This window comes from Bos indicus, chromosome 10, assembly GCF_029378745.1.
Source record: "Bos indicus isolate NIAB-ARS_2022 breed Sahiwal x Tharparkar chromosome 10, NIAB-ARS_B.indTharparkar_mat_pri_1.0, whole genome shotgun sequence".
Classification (NCBI taxonomy): domain Eukaryota; kingdom Metazoa; phylum Chordata; class Mammalia; order Artiodactyla; family Bovidae; genus Bos; species Bos indicus.
Genome location: NC_091769.1, coordinates 7,401,544 through 7,424,052, shown reverse-complemented (window position 1 = coordinate 7,424,052; position 22,509 = coordinate 7,401,544). Strand labels below are relative to the sequence as shown.

The 22,509-nt window shown below is 45.7% G+C and overlaps 1 protein-coding gene across 1 annotated transcript in view; it reads right to left on the bottom strand.

The window, feature by feature from the left end:
- The window catches only part of SV2C (synaptic vesicle glycoprotein 2C), a 221,156-nt gene extending 202,195 nt beyond the window's left edge, over positions 1–18,961 (bottom strand). The window contains exon 1 of the mRNA XM_070796864.1: positions 18,714–18,961. The gene's annotated coding sequence lies outside the window, so the exon portion shown is untranslated. The remainder of the gene's footprint in view (positions 1–18,713) is intronic.
- Positions 18,962–22,509: the final 3,548 nt, after the last annotated feature.

Sequence of the window (22,509 nt, the reverse complement as noted above, 5' to 3'; positions counted from 1 at the left end):
ATGGGAAAATCATTTGAAAAAGCATAAATAACATTTACTCGCTTTAAGTTTAATATATGTTTACAGTGTTGCAGAAAGGGCACCATGATCTGGAACTATCAGAACTGTTAGGGGAATCTCAGTTTTAGTCTCCCATGAATGAAAACACCGTTCAACAAATGCCCCACCTCTATGTGCTAAATGGACAACAGGCACACTAAAAACCTAGATAAAGAACAAGAAAACCAACACCATCATCATTCAGTGTTGTGGGTGAGCCTGTGGAAGGAAACAAAGGCCAAGGAGAAAGGTGGAAGACACAGGTACAGAGGAAGACCGCGCCATCGCTGGCTGTGGGGCAGAGTGTAACGAGGTCAAAACACGGGATTGCTAGGAATCAGCTCTGGGAACGTCAATTCTGCCCGGCTGATCACCCTTGTAGAGGTATAGTTCTGCAAGTTTTCACAAATATACCACACATCACAATCAAGACCTGGAACAGGTTCTACCACCCTCCGAATTTCCAAGACCATCTGTAGTCAACCTTTCTCCTAATTTCAGCCCCTGACAGCCATTTTTTGCCATTTCCAGAATGTCACATAAATATAATCATACCGTATGGTACCTTTGTTTCTGACTGCTTCCACCTGCATTTGAGATTCATCTTGAATGAGCTTAGACACAGATAAATGATAAAACGAAATTCCTCTCTACTCTGCATTTCCATGACTACAAATAGGCATGAGGGCTAAAAAAACAGTCAATACTGAATCAAAGGCAATGTAATTTTAGAAATCCATTAAACAACATATTTCAGTGTTCTCAATTATACATTACTACACACTCCATAGTTTCTCCACACAGTTTGGCAGACTGACGTTATAACAGAATTGGAGGGGGTGGGGAGTGAAGCATACCAGGTGATATGACAAAAACTACTTGTGCAAATATTAACGAGTCAAACAGATGAAAAGCAAAATCCACCTCTTCCAAATGCTAAGCCTTCATTAGCTGTGGACACAGATGACTCAAGCCTTGGCCTTCCTGGGATGGTGATAAACATGTGCTCAGTCGCTCAGTCGTGTCCAACTCTTGGCAACCCTGTGGACTGCAGCCTGCCAGGCTCCTCTTTCCATGGAATTTTCCAGGCAAGAATACTGGAGTGATCTGCCTCTTCCAGGGGATCTTCCTGATCCAATAGAAGTACACTGATGAATAGACTGCTAAAGTCAAGATCTTGTTTCCCATTGATTACTAATAAACATTTATTGAACACCTCTCAGGAAGGCTACAAGCGAACCATCTAAGCCAAGGAGTCTCTATAATGCTCTTACAGAACTCCACAGAATACACAGACTCCTTGGTGTATGGAGAGAACCTGGATTCTGAAGCCCCACAGGTATAAATTCACTATTTACAGTTCCATGACCTTAAGCAAGTAGCATATGGTCTCTGAGCTTCAGCCTTTTCATTTCTAAAATGCATTACCCTCTACTGTCATCCACAAATATTCCTTGATCATGCTAGGCCCTGGGTCATCTCTAGGTCCACAAGGATGAACCTTTAAGATGTAAGACAAGGAAATGAGCACTCACAAAACCATAGCAAATGCTGTCACTGGATAAGGAGAAGGTGGTTCTGTGGTATGCTGGAAGGGTGTCCAAATTGGACCTCGGAAGATCAGGTTAAGACCTCCCTAAGAAATCTATTATCACCTCCAGGGAGTCCTGAAGGATTCATGGGAGTTAGCTAGGTGAGTGGTGAAGTAAAGGGTGACAGTCAGTGTAAAAGGCTCAGAGGAGGCAGGGGGAGGGCGTGGGGCCACCAAGACCTCAGGCAGTTCACTGCGGCCCTAAGAAGGAATTGCTGATAGAACTCAAGGCCTTGAGGAGCCACTGGAGACTTTTAATATGAAATGAACACGGTCTTTTTGTACTTGACAACAAAATCTGGTAGAATAAAGAACTGAAAAGGGACAAGACCAAGGGGCCTGTTAGGAAGCTATTACACTATTCTAAGTGAGAGATGATGGAGGCCAGGATTCAGATTTTGGTAAAAGACAAAATAACAAATGTCCGGCTTCCATGAGCTGGGAACTCGGCAAATGGTAAGGGCCTATTAGCAAGCTGCTGTATTATTCCAAGTGAGAGATGCTGGTGCCCAGGACTTAGGCATGATGAAAACTAAATAACGAATGCCTAGCAGCATGGCTGGCATGTGCTGGGAACCCAGCAAAGGTTTGTTACCTTTTTTTTTTCCCTTCTTCCCTTGTAATCTATCCGTTGTTCCAGTGGCCATGCAAGTAAAATCCTCTTCCAAGGAGTAAATTTACAAACAAATATTCTTCTTAACAGATATTTTCAGATGTCAACAGGGAAGAAATACATTATATTTTACCTCTATTTTTAAGGGATGAGATTTCCAATAAATGTTGACGTAAATGCAATTTCTTTGCAACCAAATTATTAGCATATCTTAGTTCACTGTAATAATGAGTTTTTAATCACTAATATTAGCAGACTCTCCGATCACTGATGATCACATTAAACTGTTTAATGTCTTCATAGAGTTTAAACAACTTAAGACTCAGCCTGCAATACAGGAGACCTGGGTTCGATACTGAGTTGGGAAGATTCCCCTGGAGAAGGGAAAGGTTACCCACTCCAGTATTCTTGCTTAGAGAATTCCATGGACTATATAGTCCATGGGGTCACAAAGAATTGGACATGACTAAGTGACTTTCACTTTTTTTTAAAGATTATTTTAATAGTTTCATTTTTATTTACTGTTTGTCTTCTCCCCCACTAGAATGTAAGTTCCACAAGATCAGGACTTTATCACCTGCCCCCAGTATGCGTCACCTCTGCCTCCAATACCATGCCTCCCTCTCTCCTCGCCTGATACAATCCTGCCTGCCCTTCAATTTCATCTCAAAAACCGTTGCTTCTGAAGTTTTCCTTTATTCCTGAAGTCCCCAGTTCTCAGCTAGGATGACTCTGAATGCCCACCACTCCTACCCTGAAATGTCTCACAAAGTTTGGATGTGTTTCTGCTTGTGACAACTGGAGGGGAAAACACACCACTGGCTTCTAGGGGGTAGAAGCCAGGGATGCTGTTGACCACCTTGCAGTGCACAGCGCAGCTCTCTAAAGAGAAGAACCATTTAGTCCAAATATCAATAGTGCTGAGACTGAGAAATGCTGCCTTAAGCAAACGTCTTTCTGCTGCCTTTCAAGCATCGTGGGGTTTGGAACTGCTCTCACTGCACTCCCATTCTGCATTGTGCACGATGCCCGTGTAACTTGTCAGAGCCACCCTCCCAGGTCTGTATGTTTGATGCACATCTCATTTTTCCCAATGAGCACAGCATAACCCTTGCTCAAGGGAGACATCGATTTGTTGACTGGAATTGAACTGAAATTTCCATTTCATTCAGTTTTCTACTTAAGTCTATTTTCTCCTGTTTCCTGTTAATAAAAGAAAACGTAGGCACCGTGTTTTGTGCATTTAACCTTTGAAATACATGAAGACTGTTATTAAATAACTTATCTGTTTTCTTACCTCCAGAAAAAACTCCAGGGCCTTCTATAATCTCATCAGGAAGAGTACACATGAAGGGCAATAACTGGGTCTAAATTGGATTAAATTAGTTTTGATGCTAGTCTCATTACATACTGTGAATCTGCATTTATTTCATTTAGCACATCTATAGTTTTTTAGCCAATGGACAAATAAATAAATATCCAAGCTTGACATCCAGTTGAGGCAGCTTTTCTACAATCAGGACTAAATAATAAATGCCATGATTTATCTGAAGCATCTTTTTTTCTTATTACCCTAATATTTAACAAAGTTAAAACCATTTGCTGACTTTATAGTTGACTGACCTTATAAATATCCAGTAAGCAGTTTCCAATAAAATATTATGGTCAGTCTGCTGAAAGAGCTACACATCTTGAGACTTTCAGCACATTTTAAAAGCTTGACTGAGGCAGGATTCACATCTGATCACCAAGTCCAAATTTTACCTCTTCTGAGATATGAGAAATCTATTGAGCTAAGGAGAACATACAAATATACCCTGGTTCTTAGAATTAAGTTTGAAATTTTGAATCAAAGACTCAGCTTTCACTGAAAAGAGGGAAAATCTCATACAATCAGAAAGATCATCATAAATTCTTCTCACTTTTACGAAGGTAAGCTGAACTGTCTTGAATATACACCCAAATGGCCTCCAGGCTACGGACGAGCACAGTGGCTGGTGTGACAGCTGTCACGCTGAGAAGCTGGACATCCTGATTCTCAATGCTGTCAGTCACCAGGAGATGGTGAAAACCATCATGAAAGAGCATTTATTTTGCTGTCATATGTCAGCCAGACTGAAAACCAGCGGCTAGTTAGCCTTTTCTTCCCCTCCAGGCAGAAAAGCAGAATGTGATCAGAGGACCCTGAGAAGGCACATAATTAACACTGCCATGGTCTGAGTGAAGATGTCACAACCATTACCATGGGAAAGAGGAAATGAGACACACACACACACACACTCCATGAGATATACACATGCCTGCTAATGTGGCCAGCAGGAGGTGCAGAAATAACTTCAAAAGCACCTCTGGGAGCCCCAAGATCTCAGACCCACACTTTATTACACTCTAATCTGAGACAAAGACAGGTCATCATCTGACTTTTAAAATTTCACAGTACCCAGTTTCAAAACCATCTACTAAGTGGAAAAAAAATGGCACCCCAATCCAGTACTCTTGCCTGGAAAATCCCAGGGACGGAGGAACCTGGTGGGCTGCAGTCCGTGGGGTCGCTGAGGGTCAGACACAACTGAGCGACTTCACTTTCACTTTTCACTTTCATGCATTGGAGAAGGAAATGGCAACCCACTCCAGTGTTCTTGCCTGGAGAATCCCAGGCACGGGGGAGCCTGGTGGGCTGCCGTCTATGGGGTCGCACAGAGTCGGACATGACTGAAGTGACTTAGCAGCAGCAGCAGCAACGCTATCTAACATGAACCATTCTTTTCCATCTTATTTAGGAGCTTCACTCAATGGAATACGATGCGACACCAAACGCCTGATGCAGTCATCAACAGAACACTCTGTAACACAGCAATAAGAAGGGAATGTATAATGCCAAGAAGTGGGAGTAAGTGAATCAGCTATGCACCACAAAACTGATTCATCACAAAACCTTTTAGTCTTGGCTCAGGCCCCATCAGTGAGCAATCTGGGTGGGGCTCAAAGGCCTCCAAATTTTCCATGGCCAGTAGGATTGATTCATCAGTATCAGCCCTTAAGAAGAATCACATCACCCTCCTGATGTTAAATAAAGCTTCAGGCATAAGATGACCTGTGTTCCTGAGTCTCACATTCAATTATGTTAATTATTGGTTTTCTCCTTAGATTTGCTAGGAAGTAGATGTTAATCTTTACAGAGTTGGATTTTTTTTAATTTATTTACTGCCTTTGAATGTAATCAAACCTTCTTGTGCACACACATCTGTATCCCAAAAGGCAGACATGATCATTACATACTCAGGTTCACAGTAATGAATGTTTGGGACAACAATTAGCTGTAATGTATTCATCAATAAATGAGGGGAGCTCTGCCCCAACAAGTCCCATGCTCACCACAGATAAAGAGTGTGATGCCCTTATCAATATGCAAACTCTAGATTAAAAAGCACACAGAGAAGCATGTAGCATCCAGTCCCAGGTCACTTTTTCAATGTCCTCTGATTTCTTCCTTCTGAATTACTCTTACACCAATTTCAGTTGGTAGGAAAATATTCTTATCTTTGAAATCTGGACCAAAATAGGTCACCAAGCTTTCACTCCCTCTTTTGTCAGTCTCTTCTGGAAGCAATTCAGAGGGCTCCCCCTCTCATACACAGAAGACTCTGGCAGGGCACTCACAGTGTCTGGCAGCGGCCTCAGAAAATAATACGTTTTAAAAACAGGTTTAGAAAGAAACCACCAGATTCCTGCTGGGAATCTCTCATGATTGTTGGAACAACCATCTTGGAACACATCTCCTTCTCTCCTCCATGCCTCCCCTGGTCTTACCTAGCACTAATCAAGATTAGAGCGGCACAGCAGAAACCCAGTGCCTTCACAGCTCAAGTCCTGGACTGCTTGAATTTAGGGTAAGCCTCAGAAATAGAACTATGATACAGGCTTGTATGTGCTCTACAAACACACCATTTTTCTAGGGAGGTCCAGCTCACACCCCACCTCCTTCACAACCACTGTTAGAGAGAGAGCAATGTGACAGCTGTCACAGAGCGAGCACACTCCCCTCAGGTACAGTGCTAAGATGGAAGAGGCCGCCCTGTGTTACAGCTTGCCCCTCCCCACCCCCGAATATAAATCTTAGTATACACAGTGCTAAAACACAGAGAATCTAGAGCAGTCCAACAGTGCCTACTAATTACATATTTTGCAATGCCTTATTAAATATTTTTCACAGATGAAATAACCTGTCGGCACACATAAATTTAAATATCTATATAATATCCTAACAGTAATAAGTAAAATTCAAAGAAATAATAAATTATGCTTTAAAATATGTAAATGTCCCAGTGTAGCAGCTCTAGAATACAAAATGAAGACAAGGGATGCTTGCTTCTAAATGTGGTCACCATGAATGCAAACAATACCAATGTAGACAAACAGAGGTGAGCTTATGAGCAACCTGGGCTTCCCTGGTGGCTCAGTGCTAAAGAATCTGCCTGCAATGCAGGAGACACAGGAAGTTGCGGGTTTGATTCCTGGCTCGGAAAGATCCCCTGGAGAAGGAAATGGCAACTCACTCCAGTATTTTTGCCTGGGAAATCCCATGGACAGTGGAGCCTGGAGGGCTACAGTCCATGGGGTTGCAAGAGTTGGACACGACTCAGTGACTAAACCACCATCCATTAGCCACGTAAATATCACAACTAGTGTTTTGTTAGTACTGGTGATGGGACCTTTGAAAATGATGAACAACTCTTGGTAAAATTTTAAATAAAACAACATAGAATCTTCCCTTGATTTACAAGTAATTTCACTCCTGGAAAATATACTCTATGTAAAAACCATATAAAATGCTTGTGTTTATATATACAACAACAACAAAAAAGGTCTAGGCTTAAATTGGGGCTTCCCTTGTAGATCAGTCGGTAAAGAATCCACCTGCAATGCAGAAGACCTGGGTTTGATTCCTGGGTGGGGAAGATGCCCTGGAGAAGGAAATGGCAATCCACTCCAGTATTGTTGCCTGGAGTAATCCCACGGACAGAGGAGCCTGGCGGGTTACAACCTACGGGGTCGCAAGAGTCGGACACGACTGAGCAACTAAGCACACACAGCAGGCTTAAATTACAAGAAACAAAATTTTCACCTACGTAGGCATCGATGACAGTACCGGAAAGTTGTACAGTGTGTGAGGCAATGCTTTGTTACATGGAACTCTCCTGTCATCCTGTCTTTGGTCAGCAGAATGCGGACTGAAGGGACAAGCTACCAGTTCTGAGCCGAGCCTTAAGAGGCATCACGTGTTCCCACTTACCTTTCTTGTATTTCAGCTGTCTCCATGCAGAAATACGAACTGACAGCCAATTATTCCAAGGAGGATTAAAAGCCTGAACCTAACCTGCAACTTGGAGAAAACCCAACAAAGGTCAACCTAGATCAGCCAGCGCTCAGTCAATCTACAGATGCATGGGTGAAAAATGATTATTACTTTCAGTTACTAACTTTTAGAGTGGCTGGTAAGGCAGCGTGACTTAGTAATAAATGTCTGGCACATACTTGTCCACCTAGCACAGGGGAGGCAAAGAGGGTTAAAACAGAAATAGAAACGTCAATAAGAAACTTGTGATGTTGGACAGAATGTGGAAGGAAGACTGGGTGGAACCCAGGGAACCGGCGGAAGCTAACTGGTGCTATATAAACACAGTGCTGCTCACTGGCTGTAGGGGCCACTGGGTATGGGGAGAGCCCTGCAATAAACCACGCCGATGCCAGTCTCATGAGCTCTCTCCCCTGCAACCACCCTGAAGGACAGAATAGGCAAGTCTGCCATAATCTGACAAATTCACGTAAAGCAGGCAGAGACATGATGAGGACCGAATAAGGCCCATGGCTGTCACAAATAAAATCCCTGTCCTCAAAACTCAAGTTAAGGGGTTCCTTTATCCTTTCAGATTACAAACACAGATATCATTAAATAATCAGTAGGCCCACAGAAAGCCCATAAGTATTTCATTTTTGCCAACATTTTTGCCTTCAGAGAACTTGATATCTTCTATAAACCTCTCTATCATTTACACATTTTAAAAATTAATTAAATGTATCTATCATTCTATCTACTTACTAACCTTCTGAATTTTTAGGGCTGTTATTCAATGATAAATAAAAGAAATAGTGAGCTTTAAAAACTGTATATAATCACAGGCAATGATTACAGGTTCAAATGGGCTAAAGACTCATTTTAAATAATTCACATATATTTTTTAAGATCTTCAGATAACACTGCATGACTCTGTAAAGTTTCTAGAATCTTTACAAAAAAACTGACTAAGCCTATACTAGCCAAGGGAGTGAAGAAAATACAATTAGATACAAGAATCACAGGGTTCACAAAATAAAAACAAAGCAGTGATTGTAAAATTGTACGTAACTATGCAATAAATTTGACAACCTGGCTAAAATTGACAATTTTTTTTTAAGGCTGCTTACCAAAACTGACACAAGAAGAAATAGAAATTCTAAAATTCTAGAGCCTTTATCTATTGAAAATAAATGATTTTGTAATTAATCAGAGGCTTAAGAGCAGAAGATGAAGTTCCATACACGTTCAATTTCAGCAAGTTAGAAACAGAAGGAAGCTTACAGAATCCGGTATGAGTAGCTGTCAAATGGCAGAACCTCTCTATCATCTACTTGGGGGATGTAGACCTCGGGCAGAGCTGCCCTGCGGCCAGCAGTGTGGAGCAAGCCTTCTCTGACTCCAGCACACTGTAGACTGGACGTCTGGGAGTCTAGAGTCAGCATTCTGGCACAGCCGTGACATTCTAAGGTACTTCGGCAGTTGTAAGGCTCTGTCAAGCACTGTCTCTGATGGTGGGCATGAAAAAACAAGGCATCTGGGCAGGTTAGGGAGAGTTGGGGCTTCCCTGGTGACTCAGGCAGTAAAGAATCTGCCTGCAATGAGGGAGACCTGGGTTTGATCCCTGGGGAAGGGAATGGCAACCCACTCCAGTATTCTTCCTGAAGAATCCCATGGACAGAGGAGCCTGGTAGGCTATAGTCCATGGGGTCACAAAGAGTCGGATATGACTGAGCAACTAACACTTAAGGGAGAGCTATGTTAAGCACCTCCAAAGGACTGAAATCAGAACAGCAGAAGTGGGTTATGACTAAAATGGACATCCAAGGAGCTTCTGGGGCTCAATCTCCTCCATGATCTGGGTTTTGTTTAAAAACATGTGCTCAGTTTATAAAAATCAATTCAGCCATACCCTTCTAAAAAGCACACTTTTCTGTGTATTATACTTCAATTTAAAAAAGATTTTTTAATAATTAAAAATATTTTTAGCCCCTATGTGTACAGGGCCAGGAGTTACAAAGATCCCAAAGTTTTGGGCTCTTGCCTTGAAGTTCAAGGGACTCAGAGTCTAGGAACTCCTGAGTTAAGGGACTCAGCTCCAGTGGAGGGGCCACGGTGACACAGGATGAGAAGCACTCATGTTGTATGGCTGCAAGGGGACTGGGAGAGGCAGAGAAAGGGGCCCTAACTCTGCTGTGGAGGGTCATGACACGTGATTTTTAGGCTGAGGCTTGGAGGACAGGTAGGAGCCTTTGCCATGAACCAATGTGCGGATGTTCAGAGTTGGGGGAGGCAAGATGGTGGGAGGGAGGGCATGCCAGGTCCACAAGAAGAGAAGATAAAAAAAGTGCTGACCTTCAGGCCCATCAAATACACAGTCACAGTAGAGAATGAAGATCAAGCCAGTCAATCCTTAAGGAAATCAACCCTGAACATTCATTGGAAGGACTGATGCTGAAGCTCTGATAATTTGGCCACCTGATGCAAAGAGCTGACTCATTGGAAAAGACCCTGATGCTGGGAAAGACTGAGGGCAGGAGGAGAAGGGGATGACAGAGGATAAGGTGGTTGGATGGCATCACCAATTCCATGGAAATGAGTTTCAACAAACCCTGGGAGATGGTGAAGGGCAGAGAAGCCTGGCGTGCTGCTGTCTGTGGGGTCACAAAGAGTCAGACATGACTGAGCGACTGAACAACAACAGTAGAAAGAATAATGTTCCTCAAAGTAAAATGTGCAGCCAGTTAATCTAGCTTATGACAGCTACTGGACACATAAGAGTTACTGATAACAAGGGTGGAGGGAGGTGGGAGGGACTCAGCTTTAACAACCTAGGTCAGCAACCCGGAGTCCTTCTCACAGGCTACTGTATCGAACATTGATAGGTTTGTGCCTTTGTTCTCTCAAAATGAAAACTGCTTTATACAGTACCAAACTAACTTATGTTCTCAAAACTTTGATTATCTTACTGGTATTATGAACTGGAAAGACATTCACAGGAAAAACCAGCATGGCTTCCTACCACTTAAACATCGGGACATATTTATATTTATTTAGATGAGAAATAGCATCACAGGGACATCTTGAAATTAACCTTTACCACCTTTACTGATGCTTTAATTACAAAAGGTAATATGTGTCTATTGCTGAAAACTCAAAATGATTGAGAAATATATCAAGTAAAAGTGTCAGATCCTCTCCATCTTTTTCCCCAAAGATAACAGTTTGATCTCTTTATCCTTCCAGACTTTTTAACATACCTTAATTTTTTAATAGTGACATGCTGCATATTCTGGCTAATATTAATAAATTCTATATTTTTAACTAAAACATAATTTCAAAAATAGTTCCAATAACATCGGTTCATCTCAGTTGTTGCACTGGCAGTGTAGTGTTTCACTATTTAAATGCACCATAATTGACGTGATCATCCTCTGATGCGCATTTAAGTTGTTTACAGCTTTTCACTCTTGTAAGTAATGATGCCATAAACAGCGTTACAAAAATGAGAAGATTTATCTGAACATTCTGATACCATGAAGTATGTCTGAAAGGGAAGGACTAAAATGTCTCCCAGGAAAGGACTCATCCCAAGCAAAAGGCAATTTCAGATCCACTGTTTATAATCTAGGACAATGGGCTGTCATCAGCGGGGGACGAGAGAATGTGAGCACAGGACACGGTGTCACTGGGAGTGTCCGCTTGCCAGCCATGTGCTTTCACATACTCTCTAAACTCCCCAGGGACAGCGAGAGTACCTGGCAGAACCAGCGGATGCTGGGATGCTGGAGCCAGGGCATCCTGGGCACAGGGAGGCGGCTCTGGCAATGCTGCAGTGATGTTGCTGCAGGGCACTAGGGATGAGGACCGAAGGAGTGTCCCCGAGGATGCAAAGAAACAGTGAGAAATCTTTAAAGGAGGCTGGGAATCCACAACAGGGGGGAGGAACAGGACCAGAGAAATGGCTGTAGATGTTATTGTGGGTCTATAATTCTACCCTCACACTGACGTGGCCCACAGGAAACCCAGGCTGCAGATTCAACTGGATACTTCAAAAAATAATAATATTTATACTTAAATTACTTGTGTGTTCAATGCAGCTCATACTGTATTTAATGGGTGTAAACTGGGGCAACGCTGTCACATGTTGAAAATAAGAATATGAGGGCAAATTTGAGAATGGCTCCAAGGAATCACTGGACAGTCACTTCTTAAACACAAACACACATAAGCAGAAAAAGTGGCATAAAGAAAAAAATGGTATGCTTAGAACTACTAAAAAAAAAAAAGTAATATTAAGATGAGTACATCTTAAATCAGGCTGTGAAACTGAAAGTCACTCAGTCGGTGTCTGACTCTTTGTGACCCCATGGACTATACAGTCCATGGAATTCTCCAGGCCAGAATATTGGAGTGGGTAGCCTTCCCCTTCTCCAGGGTACCTTCCCAACCCAGGGATCAGACCAGGCTCTCCCACCTTGCAGGCAGATTCCTTACCAGGTGAGCCACAAGGGAAGCCCAAGAATACTGGAGTGGGTAGCCTATCCCTTCTCCGGCAGATCCGCTAGTCAGAGCCTGATGTGACAAAGTGGGTCACCTTCTCTACCTACTGCCAAAATGCGCGGCTGTTCCTTGCTGCAGAGGCCCCAGTGCTGTGTGACTCATCTGGGTAATTGAGAGCAAAGAACAACATCTCAGATACTTCTCTTAGAAAAACTGCAACCCTCCAAGATGACTATTTATCTTGGGTGAACCTGCAGATTTTAAAACCTGAATAGTGGAGGAGATACCCGCCTAAAACAGCTGCTGGTGGTCCTGGTTTTCCTGAAAGGCAGACCTGGAATTTTGAGACCCTGGTTCAGCAACTGCAAGAGCAGCGATGGGGAAGAGAAGGTGACTGAAGGATAGGAGACCTAAGACTAGTTTCTTCCAAAGCTCCCGGTGCTTAGTCAAAGATATGGTTACACCTTCTGGTCATAACCAGGTGAAGACAGTCAGGGAATAGTGCAAAGAACACTGAATTTGGTTCAGTCAGTTATAAGCTATAGGTAAATCACAAATTCTCTGAGTAATGCAAGGTCCTAGGGTCATTATGAAGACAAAATATAATACTCCCGATGTCCATGTTATATACAAACGTGCGTGGGTTACCAGGACACACAACGTAATGGCAAGGTCCAATGTGAAGGGAAAACGGGGCATGCTTTGTTCAAGGAATTTTAAAAGGTGAGGGCAGAGCATAAATCAAACAAAAGACCCTTCCTAGGACTTCCCAGGTGGCTCTGCTGCTACTACTGCTAAGTCACTTCAGTCGTGTCTGACTCTGTGTGACCCGATGGACGGCAGCCCACCAGGTGGCTCTAGTGGTAAAGAATACGCTTGCCAATGCAGGAGACACAGGAGACGTGGGTTTAATCCCTGGGTTGGGAAGATCCCCTGGAGAAGGAAGTGGTAACCCCCTCCAGTATTCTTGCCTGGAAAATCCCATGGATGGAGGAGCCTGGCAGGCTACAGTAGATGGGGTCACAAAAGAGTTGGACATGCTTAAGCGCACACATACATACACACACACGCACAAGTGTGAGACCCTGTTGTGACTACATACACCACAGGCCCATGAACCAGCCTCAGGAGTCACTGCTCACCAGATGGGTGCCCTGCTGTAACTGCATAGGTGAGTCTCCAGAGTACCCTGCATTTGGTCAATAGTCCAGAAACATTCAGGATTGCATTGCAATAAAAGTAAGTAGGATTTCATATATTTAAAAGGACCCTTTCATTTTATAAGACAAACATTGGGAGAAGAGAAAAGGTACCTTTTATTGTATACTGCCTACAAGGTAGGAGCTTTATGTATATTTTTCCTATTTAACCTCCACACACAACCTTAAAAAGTAGATATAAAAATCATCTTTTCACAGCTCAAGAAATTAAGGCTCTGAGAGGTTAAGAAACTTGTCTATGATTACACCATTTTTCTCAAACAGCTCATTAATTCATCTGATAATGTTTACTGAGCTCCTTCTAGGGAGAAAACAGGAAGACAAAACAACCACCTCGCCCCAGTCCTGTCCATGGATTCTTGGAGTTTAACAACTTAGTCAGGAGAGAGAGCTATTCATGAAAGAATCTCATTTTTTTTTTTTTAAAAGGAAATGTAAAATTAATGAACTTTATAAACAGAGTTGCCAGATTTAGCAAATAAAAATACAGAATGCCTAGATAAATTGAAATTTCATATAAATAATAAATAATGCTTTAATATGTCTCATGCAATATTTGAGACATTTATGTTAAAAATTAATTGAAATTTAACTGAGCATGCTCTTTTTCTCTGACAATCTTATGGAGAAGGAAAAGTACACTGTGATTGGGGAGGGCATTTTAACCTCACAAAAGAGGTTCAGGAGGCTTCTCCAGAAAGGGAAGATTGGACTGAAACCTAAATAACACCAGGCATTAATGTGAGGAAGGCAGGCTGGAGCAAGTGATGAGCTTGCCATGGCAGGAGAAGACTGATGTTTGAAGGCTGCTAGGATGGGAGAGGTTCGGGGGTTAGGTAACCCGAGGTTACGGAAGTGAGCTGGGGCCAGACCACCCAGAGCCTTGCAGACTTTGAAGGCCAAGGTTTTCAGTCTTTATGCCAGTAGACAGACCCGTCTATGTCACGCTCCCTCTGCCTACGCCCGTCTGTCTCCACAGAGTCCTTCCCAAACACAGACTTCACTCTGCCTCTGCCTCTTACCAAAGAAGCCAGCCATCTTGAAACCTGCCTTGCCAAGCTAGAATGTGATCCCTCTGAGAGTTTCAAGCAGACATTCCATCAGTACCAAACAGAAAAACACAGCTTAGAGAGCCCACGTGTTCTGGGTCCCTGCTGCATGGCCAAGTACTATTTCAAGTGTTCCTGCAACTGTGGTCCCCAGACGACAGCATCCAACCCATGGGACAGAACCTGAGAAACTGCACACTCTGGGCCACACAGGAAACCACGCATTTGGGACGCCTGGGATGGGGTTCAGAAATCTCCACCTGGACAAGCAACCTGGGGGAGCACATGACTATTCAAGAATTCTGATCTATTAGACTCTTCTAGGATTTCTAGTTCACAGGGTTTTCAAAGAATAGTAAATGACAGGAGAAAGCACTCTAACTTGTCATAAATCTCATTGTGCTCTTAAATTATAAGAGGGCCTGAGTGCTATACAAAGACTAAAACCCATCAATACAGTTTACAGTGTCTGGTCTAAATCATTTGTATCACCTACTGTCCACAGGAAAAGATACAGCAGGCACGGTGCGCTTTAGGTGGTCAAGAGAAAACATTTAAAGTGTCATATTAAAGCGAACTCAATATTCACTTTACATTAAACTGAGATTATTATTTTTCAACTCTGGTCTTTTTAAAATGTTTTAACTCATACCCCTCATGGCATAATACAAAATCTAACAGACTAATTACAAATACACAGCCATGGTCCCATGTAAAATTGCAATGAGTTAATTTAAAAAAATCTCTTATATTCTATTTATAAGAAAAGTTCAAATTTAAAATATTATGTATTATATATTTCTTATATTTTATGGAGGGAAAGAACATTAGAATCAGAAAGGACCAAACCATCCAATCCAGCCCTCTTAGTTCATCTCATTTTGTTTACTTCTTTCCAGGGAAACCACTTGATATATAATGGCTACCAACCTTTCCTAATTACAAGGGGTGTTTCAGATAAACTATATAGTGTCTTTATATCCTCATTCCAGCAAGAATTAAAACAGTAACTTCATCCCCCCTCGTTATTTCAGCTATGTCAAAAAAAAAAGAAGCTTCCAATTTTATCCACTGCAACATTTTACACTAGCTACTCAACAGAGATGGAATTTAAAAAGTAAAACTCTAATTAATTTCGCAACGTTGTACCAAAGCTGCATGGAGTTGATGGAGGGGGGCTGCCTCTCCTAGGTTTACAGACTTTATCGAAATGATGAGTTTGTGTTAAATGAATAATGGTATCCATGTCATAAGCCATGGCTCAGACAGAAACCTCAGCAACATGGAACCAAGAAGCAGTGATGATCATAGATTTTCTCCTGATACAGCTGCATAGAATTAAAAGGACATTTTAACTTTTACTCTTCACGGGAATCTACCATCATGCATGAGTAACATGAATAGCAACATAGTGACCTGATTCAGAAGGCATTCTGACATATCAGATACTTTTATTCATGAAACATGTCATCAAGAAGTCTACCTCAGAATAAGAGCTAACACCCCTAATTACAGGAAATGGATTTTCTGGTACTTGTGGTCAGGTAATATACTGCACATTTTGATGTCTTCTGCAGTAATTGCCTGTGGAAACTACATTCTGTTTTCTGAGGGACCTTCCACACTTACAGAATATGACAGTATCAATAATGACTAGGATTTTTACCTAAAAGCTCCTAGGCTAGTGTGCTGCTCAGACCCAATGCTACTTTCAAATGTCATTGGGTCATGAAAAATAAATTTAATTTCTCCACTACATCATCAAAACACTCAGATGCAATCCAGAGCTTTCCCTCCCCTGCCCCCTCCTCCAGACAGCCAGCAGCTAATGGCATTTGATTTTATATTAGACTGCTAGGACAAGTCTATTGTCTGCATTTGCTGACACTGAAGGCCAAATTTCATTAAAGGAACAGTGCCGGAGGAAGTCGCCAGACTTTTTTTAAAAATATGTTTTCTCTTTCCTTAAAGGGATTTTGTTTTATAATATTTGCCATGCATACAGAATACGTACGCCCAGAACTCTGAGACGCTCCCTTTTGTCCTCAAAACAACTTTTTAATAAGAGCTAGTCTCAGCTATTTTTCACATTTCTCAAACACGGAGGATGAACCCAAAAGGGTAAGTCACCTGCCCATAACATAAGGTGGTGACATAACACAATACTTGGGGGAAATGAGACTAGGACCTTTAACTCTCTTCTCTTTAATAACTACTTTCCCTCCTTTCTCCCGTTAACCCAAATCCATCACTCCCTTCATTCATTTTGCCACACATCCTGCCAATGTGGGCTCATCCAAGAAAGCCGGTAGAAAAATCTTTGCCATTAGGTTTCCAGAAAGTGGGGTCCTTTTTTTGTTGCTGTTGTTAATACGTAGAATGAAATGTGGATTGGCCTTTTTATTCTCTACCAGAGAATGCACTTGGAATGCACTTGGAATACGGTTTTCAACACATTTTTAGGAAGAATGTGGGCACATTGTTTTGCAAGCCTTTCTCAAGCTCCACTTAGAGGCCGGGCCTCCTAACAAAACTCCTGAAGAACGGTGAAGGAATGGATCAGCGCTACAGAATCCGAAGAACCTCAACATCAAAGCTTTCACAGGAAAACTGGCCGTGAGCACGAGGCCTTTCGGAACTGACCACTGAAAATGAGCGGATGCCGGATTAATACCCAATTCTCCCCCAGGGTTAAGGATAGCAATGGAACTGAAGCAACTTTCCTTCTCGCCCTGTCAGTCGGTTAAGAATGAAGGGAGGAGGCCCAGAGTAGGAGGAGACCGTCAGGGAATCCCTGTCGCAGCGCCTTAAAAGACGCTCCATCTTCTCGGTCCCCGGGGAGCTTCCGGCCTCTGCGGCGCCTCGGCTGCACTGCGGTGCACTGCGGAGCCGCCGGCCGGCCCGCGGCCGGGGCCCTGCGGGGCTTCCCTCGCCGCCCGCCCCCGCCGCAGTCCGCCTGTCCTCGCTTCCGCCCGCGCCTCCCCTAGTCGCCGCGCCCCGCGCCGGGGCCGCCGCAGGACATCCATCCTCCGAGAGCCTTTGACGCACACACGCGCGCTCCCAGACAGAGACTCCGCCGCCTCCCGCATCCCCAGCCCTCGCCCCCGCTCGCGGGCCCGCATTTGCATCACTAACGCACGCAGCCAGTGACGCGAGCGCCCTCCATCCCCCTCCACCTCCCCCGCTCCGCCGCCCCGACTCCCCGACCCCGGCTCGGGCCGTCCGGCGGCACCTCCAGCCCGTGTGACTCAGCCCCTCCCTCTCCGTCCCCGCGCGCCGGGCGCCGCGGGTCCTCGCACGCCCACACGAAGGCTCTGGGTTGAGCATCTGAGGCTGGGTGCCCGCTGCCCCCAGCCAAGTTCATCACCGTATTTCGTAGTCCTGGTGGGCCCAGCCCCAGGCTGTCCCTTCGGCACGCTGGAGGAAAGTCTTCCCAGTTCTAGAACCCAGAAGCCGGGGGGAAAGAGCCTGCCAAGAGAAAAGGTCACTGAGGTGGAGGAATCGCCTCCACCGCCCTTCTCAGCACCTGAAATCATTTCGGTAGTTTATTTAAAGGTGACGGCCCCTCTCCCCGCGGAGCTTCACACCAGTGGAGCTCTCTCGCCGCGCCTGGCACACAGTAGGCGCTCAGTAGGTTTTTACTAAATGAAGGCACAGTGTGGTTAAGCGCAGACACACACAGCCCCGCGGGGTTCCGGGCTCTCCAGCCCTCGCTAGTTCTCGTGCGGACACTAGACTAGACGGGGGCTTCGAAGATCTGGGGAGCGGGGAACAGTCCTTACATCTCAGGTGTTTCTTTTAGGCTTCCGCAGCGCCCACTGCGGCTGCCTCTGATCTCCCGCCGCCCGCCCGTCTGCAAAGGGATTCCCGGCTAAAAAGTTGAGCCCAAGGCTGGGTTGCGGTACAGGGGTACCGGCGAGGCGCAGTCGGACACCCGGCCAGGGTTTCGTAGCTGCTCGTTTTAAATCCGCCTCCTCCTGCCCATCGAATCACAAAAGCAAAGGATAGTAGAGGTCCCTGCAGAACGAGGGCGCGGCCCCCGCAACCGCCGCAGCTGCCCACCTACCTCCGTCGAGAATCCGGGATAAAGCGCGCCCGCTTCCCCCAGACCAAGCCCAGGCAACCGGGGGTCACTCTATCTGCTTTACCCCTACTTCCTCGGTCCTGCTCCTACAAAGGTATCCGGCCGGCCGGGCAGCACCTCGCACCTGCAACCACCTCCCCGTGGGCGGGTGGGGCAAAGTTGCTTTTTCTAAAAGGCCACGAAAAGTTCCCCAGGCTGCAGCGCCCGGCCTGCTGGTCCCGGAGGGACAAGAAGTAGCGGCGGGAAAATCCGCCCCCGCTGCCAGGGTCCCCTACTCACCGCGCCAGCCGCCGGACACCCACTTCCTAGGACAGAGTCAAGCCTTCAGCCTTCAGCCTCGCTCCTCCGGGGCGCCTCCGTCTGCCGCGCTCTCCCGCAGCGCGCGGAGTGGCGACTCCTCGGAGCGGCGACTCCTCGGAGCGGGTCAGCCACGAGAGGCGGGGCGGGTGAGCGGCTCGGGGCTCGCAAGCTGCGATCCTCCTCCTCCTCCTCCGCCGCCTCGCCTCCGCCCCCCGGTGCTGCAGTGCCGGGCGGCGGCGTGGCGAGAGTACGAGCGGCGCGCGAGGAGGGAGTCACGGCGCGCGGGGGAGGCGGCAGCCGCGCACGACTAGCTGCGGGGCGGGCCAGCGCGCTCCGGGAAGTCGGCGTCTTGGGCGCTGCGGCGGCGGCGCGGGATGGGGCGGGTAGGGTCACCCCCAAGTCGCAGGTACTTTTGGAGAAGTCAGGGCTCCGAGTTCGCAGTAGGAGGGTGAAAAGGGACCCATTCTTTAATTAGTCACTGCGTGTGACGGTGCGTTGCGCACCTGGGGGCGGCGCCCGGAGTCTGTCCGGTGGGACCACAGGGAATCCCGAGTGCGGGAGCCCGCGGGTGCCTAGCGGGGAAAGGCGCACCTCCTGTTTCTGGGGCCTGGGGGCTGACCTGTTTAACTTTGACTCGGCTTCCCCGGGAGCCACCAGGCCGGGCTAGGTGCCCCCACCTCCCCATCCCCCACGCTGACATACAAGTGGAGGCGAATCTTGGGCGCAGCAGGAGCAGACGGGGAGGGGGGAAACTTTGCCAGTTGCCTAGGGTCACCCCAATGCCAGGTAGGGCCAGACAGCCGGACTCACAGGCAGACATCTGAAATGGCCTTTGGGGGGGAAGCTACCTAATATATTTTTTTTTTTATTGTTTTAACAGCCAAGGGAATTTTGTTAGTATTTTCAGTAACATTTCGCCCCTTGACATGCTGGGAACGCCAGCAAGAGTCCCCCCTCATTTCAAAGTGGCGGGGTTCAGCAGCTCCGGAGAAACCTGCCCCGACAAGGCCACACCCAGGGCTGGAGCGGCCACCAATGCAGCGCAAAGGAGGGCGTTGCTTCCCTTGGACCTCCAGCCGCTGCCCCTTCTTCCCCCCCATCTCCGATGCTGCCCGCTAGACGCTGCGGGAAGGGGGGCTTCACCTATTCCCGACCCAACCAGCTCTGGGCTCATACTGAACTAAAGCAGGGTGGGAATCGGCTGCAGAGGCAGGTGCCTTCCCGGTGATCACTCCTCGGGGGAAGGGTGACCTGAAAGGAGACAAAGCACAGTGCTTGTGTAGGCTTCTGTGAGTAGAAGTCACACACACACACACACACACACACACACACACAGTCTATCTGCCAGTGTGTTCTATTCGTGTAAATGTGCCTGGATGATTGAATGGACGAATGTGTGGATATAAATATAAATACTTCATGAGGGGAAAAAAGGTCTCTGGTACCTAAGGCAGCCTGCGGCCCAGAGAGGGTGATGGGCACAGGAGGCTGTTCACCCTCAGCAGTGCGGTAATGTGAGCGTTTTGCTGGTCTGTGCCACTACGCCTGATAACTATGGAGGGAAGAAAATGCAATCAATCCTTGGCCTGTCGCTTGCCTTTCTCTCCATTTTGGGTACTCTAGAATTTAGGACACGATTCCCGTGTACCATAGAACCTCACCTGCCGCACTGGTCCTGAAAACCTCCCTGGGTCTTGTTTCCGTTAAAGATTTTGCAATTTGCAACCATACGTGCTCCTGAAAAGTAGTCAGGCAACATGAAAGTCGGGGAGCATACTCATTTCATTTCATTTCATGGATCCTTCTGCATTAAATAATTATTTAAGTTAATTATGTAGGCTAAGGGCTTCCCTTGTGGCTCAGCTGGTAAAGAATCCCGTCCTCCAACCCACTATGTGGGAGACCTGGGTTCGATCCTTGGGTTGGGAAGATCCCCTGGAGAAGGGAAAGGCTACCCACTCCAGTATTCAGCCTGGAGAATTACACAGACTGTATAGTCCATGGGTTGCAAAGAGTCAGACAGGACTGAGTGACTTTCACTTTACTTCACTTCATATAGGCTAAGGGGCTTTCCAGGTGGCACTAGTGGTAAAGAACCTGCCTGCCAATGCAGGTTAAGAGATGCCGTTGGATCCCTGGGTCAGTAAGATCCCTGGAGAAGGGAATGGCAATCTACTCCATTCTTCTTGCCTGGAGAACCCCATGGACAGAGGAGCCTGGTGGGCTACAGTCCATGGGGCTGCACAGAGTCAGACATGACTGAAGCAACTTAGCATGACATATAGGCTAAAATTATTGTTGTTACCTTCAGAAGGAAAATATATCTCATGAGAGTGCCTATAAATCCAGTATTGGAAATAAAATTGTAAAAATTTAAAAAATCACGTCTTACCCAGATTGCCTATGTATTACATATGTGTGTGTGTGTGCACATGTATAATTTTGAGCTCCCATTTGCAAAATGTACTGGTAATTCATTGGGTTTCCAAGTGGATACCCTGTTGAGGACTTCCCCCCAAATGTTATGGTATATTGGGTTATGTCCCCAGTGACAGAAGTTCAGAAAACTGTGAAACAAACCTTTAAAATGATCAATGTGCTCTGTTATTCTCTCTCCCTTAAATCATTCCTCTGTGCTGTCTATGGAAGATATTTAAAGGAGTGTATAAATTTTTCTTGCTGCTGAATTTTCATGTCTTGATGCACTTGAAGATTACAGCTCCTACAGGAAAATTCCTGAATGTATGTTTGCAGGAAATAGCCAATTTAAGACCAGGTCGTGCTGGAGGATTTTTTCATGTTGTCTCTCTGGAGCACAGCTTGTCTGTTTGGAGCACTCACATGATGGTCTGCAGAGGCTCTTTGGCTTATCCTCATTTTGGGGTCGCACCTAGTGCACCACTTGGCCCCAGGCCTGTTGGATCAGGCACTCAGAACTGTCATCTTCACACCTTCATTATCAAAGACATGTTTCTCTCCTTAAAGCACTTGTCCTGTAGGAACTGATGGAAGGTAAAGTGAACACCTTCCTTGTCCCCAGTGTTCTAAAGTTACTGCTAAGTCGCTTCAGTCGTGTCTGACCCTGAGCGACCCCATGGACTGCAGCCTACCAGGCTCCTCCGTCCATGGGATTTTCCAGGCAAGAGTACTGGAGTGGGGTGCCGTTGCCTTCTCCGTCTAAAGTTACTACACACTTACAAATCAGGAATTGTGTTCCTTCGTGTAGTGGCTGCTTGTGATGCTACAAAGCAAGCTGTTAAAGACACCTAAGGAGATCAAAGATCCATCCTCACGTCTACAAAATGGGCTCAATAAAAATAATTCTTACTCAGCACAGATGCCATATTGATTAAAATTGATAGCATAGTCAAGAAGCACAGTGCATAGCACATGATGGGCACAGAATAGTCCCCTTTCTCCTTTTAGCAACCAGAGTGAGGCTTTCCACAGGCTCTGCCCTGGAGCACTAGCTCTATATGATGGTGCTCCTGCAAGCTCTAGCTTCCAGAATTGGAGTCTAGAGACAGCCTCACACACTCGGTCCAAGGCCACACCTCTGCAGTTCTCCTTACTTTCCTCATCAGGGTCAAAAGCAAGGCATAGACACTTACCCTTCATACCTCCAAAACTCAGAGTTTCCCCAACACTGTATATTTTGAACCTAATATTAATCTCATTAAGCCTTTCAGTTCAGTCGCTCAGTCGTGTCTGACTCTTTGCGACCCCATGGACTGCAGCACACCAGGCTTCCCTGTCCGTCACCAACTCCCAGAGC